The sequence below is a fragment of the Talpa occidentalis genome, unplaced genomic scaffold (genome assembly GCF_014898055.3).
Source record: "Talpa occidentalis isolate TD23 unplaced genomic scaffold, MPIMG_talOcc4v2.1 talOcc4.9, whole genome shotgun sequence".
NCBI classification, from domain to species: Eukaryota; Metazoa; Chordata; class Mammalia; order Eulipotyphla; family Talpidae; genus Talpa; species Talpa occidentalis.
In genome coordinates, this window is record NW_023605305.1 from 79,827,399 (window position 1) to 79,830,376 (window position 2,978).

General features: G+C 48.3%; 1 non-coding gene across 1 annotated transcript; it reads left to right on the forward strand.

The window, feature by feature from the left end:
- The first annotated feature begins 2,546 nt into the window (after positions 1 to 2,546).
- LOC119237344 (U1 spliceosomal RNA) lies at positions 2,547 to 2,713 on the forward strand. Its single transcript, XR_005123282.1, has one exon. It is a non-coding gene; the product is annotated as a U1 spliceosomal RNA (small nuclear RNA).
- Positions 2,714 to 2,978: the final 265 nt, after the last annotated feature.

The following is a 2,978-nucleotide window of genomic DNA, read 5'->3' on the forward strand; positions in this document are numbered from 1 at the left end:
AAAGGTTATTCAATCAACAATACCAGTAAAGAATCTACACAAACTAATAAAAATGATATATCATGTATTAAGGAATACAATTAATTCAAGTTTCCACAACTGGAATTTATAAAAATTAGACATTGTTGTCCTGGGAGCTGATGACATAAAATAGTCTGGGGTCAGCAAAATAGTCCGGGGTCAAATTCTATGAATAGTTAAATATATAAGATCACAACAGTTTATGAGAAGGCAAGAATATCCTTGGGAAGGGTAAAGGCATATGTAGAGGCAGGACTGGACACAGTGCAGGTTTTCTGACCCAGCAGACCGGGTATCATGTCATAGCTTTTCCAACTTCTGGAATGCTGACCACCTGGGGAGCTAAATTGTTTCCCTCTTCAGGTGCCTGCCATCAGGCATGCATTCAGCACCACAGGGTTCCCTCATCTTTTTTTTTAAAGATTTATTTATTTATTTATACAAGCACTGGGTACAGAGACACGGGAGGGTGTGAGAATTCACCAGAGCCAGAGCGGAGAGTAGAACAGGCAGAGTGACGAAGTACACTGCGGAGGGGAGCAGCGGGCGGCAGGAGAGGTCTGCGCGCCATGTGGGACCCTCACCCGGTGGCCAGGGATCGAACTGGTGCTGCAGAGGCTGCGGGCAGCTTCGCTCAACAGCTGCGCCACCGGGGAGGCCCTCCCTCATCTATCTTAATGGCGGGAGGGCAGAAAAGCCTGATACTTTTTCCTTACCCTACAGTCCACTCCCTCAGGGTTTTCTGCCATACAATCTACACAAGTCACATACGTTTCTCTTGGCAATAGAACACTGCAGCCATGGCCCACAAAAACAAATAATATATATCACAATAGAACAACAAAATACATAAAATACAAGGGAACACAAGGTCCAGGCAGGGCCCCAAACTAGTGGCAAAAGACAATTATTGGCACCAGCAGATGAGCCACCAAATCTGCTGCCGAAGGCACTGCTCATACGAGGGAGGGAATCACTCACGGCATCTATTGTAACACGCCAGGAGCCGTCAGGCTTCCTGGCCTTCTCTGGCTGTAGTCTCGGCTACAAGCCACACACCGCATCCACCCCCAGGATGCACTCACTCTGGGATTGGCGATTCTATTTTACTGTTGAGGGTAATCGCCAACCCTCAGGGTTTCTGTCTGCAGTCGCTCCAACACTCGGCTTTCATAGCCACCAATGCAACACGCAGACCCCTGCACTCAGGCCAACCCACTGCACAAGCACATGGTCAGGGATCCAAACTCTACATGCGGCCTCTCTTGGGTCCCCTCGTCAGCTTGGGCTCCACCCCAAGCCACGTTCCCCACCCATCCCCCAAGGACGGGTTCCTCAGCTCCTCACCCTCACTCAAGAATGAGTAGGGCATCACCCACAGGTGATTTTAAGAGACTCACTGGTCTTCAGCATACTCAGGCTGCTTAACAGCCATTCAGGGCTTCTCAACAGCTGCTCAGGGCTTCTCAACTTAGCACCAGCTTTTGCCTTCTCAAAATTGGCTTTTTTCCCCTGCCTAGCTGCTGGGCATACACAGGCTGCTTTTGGCCATCAAGGCCCACTGGCCACTCCCAGATTCCCATCTCCTGGGGTGTACAAACAATAGCATTCTCCCCCAGAGTCCCAAAAACGTAACTTGCCAAAGTTCCTCCGCCTTCTGGCGGGATTGTCAGTCCAAGTCCGTTGGCCTCTCCCTGTATCAGCACTGGAGAGATCCGAATCGTGGTCCTCTCTTCCCCAATGATTCTGCTGCCTCGGCGGCCTTGGGCTGGTCCTCTCGGGTGTCTCCTGCAAGCGAGGTCTCATCCCGCAGCTCCCGGACCTTGTCCACCTCCTGTGCCGCCATGGCGCCTCCAGTGTCGTCACAGGCAAACACAGTCTGTTACTCCTAAGTCCCTCCAGGTCTTTGGAGGGCTCCAATACCGGTTTGCATGGATCATCTTGCTGACTTATGCCAATTGTAGAGGCAGGACTGGACACAGGGCAGGTTTTCTGACCCAGCAGACCGGGTAAAGGAGGAGTCAGAGTCCTCAGTGGTTTCTGCAGGTCTTTTACTGGAATTTATTGGAAATGAATATCTTTGGTCAAAATAGACTACTCCATTCTTTGTCATAGCTTTTCCAACTTCTGGAATGCTGACCACCTAGGGAGCTAAACTGTTTCCCTCTTCAGGTGCCCACCATCAGGCATGCATTCAGGACCACTGGGTTCCCTCATCTATCCTAATGGTGGGAGGGCAGAAAAGCCTGATACTTTTTCCTTACCCTACAGCATGTGAGATAACAGAAAATCTAAGGATAAGTGGGTCTGGATTTTTGTCTTCAGAAGATAAAAGGAAAGGAAAACAAAGGAAAAATAAATCATTTTCTAAATGAGGATGTGTGCTGAGACCGCCAGGGAGTTCCAATGCTGAAGGGGGAAGGGACCAGACTCACATTCCTCTTTCTGCATATGTCCTGCACTGCCTAGGTCTAGAAGCAGGCTCCAACATCCTCAAATAAGCTTCCCCTCAAAAGTTTAATGTGCTACTCACCTGGTAAGGGAGACATCGTGATCACAAAGGTGGTTTTCCCAGAGTGAGGCTTATCCATTGTACTCCGGATGTGCTGACCCCTGGAATTTCCCCCAATGTGGGAGACTCAGCTGCAAAATTGTTGTGGTGGGGGACTGACGGCATTGGCACTCTTCCCTAAATAATGACAGGAAAAACAAATTAAGAAAAGTTTACTATGAATAATATTGGTTCAGTCTTTGACTTAAAGGGAAAGGGAGCCACAAAAGAACAGGAAGGAAGGGTTGTTACTCCTCCTCCCCTTACCACTTACTCCTTAATTGCTTCCCTGATTATCTCACTAAAGCATTTATATATTTACATAAAACCTCTGTGTGTGTGTGTGTGTGTGTGTGTGTATAAATATGTAGAACACAGTAAAAAACAAATCACAATTTAGAAGTTA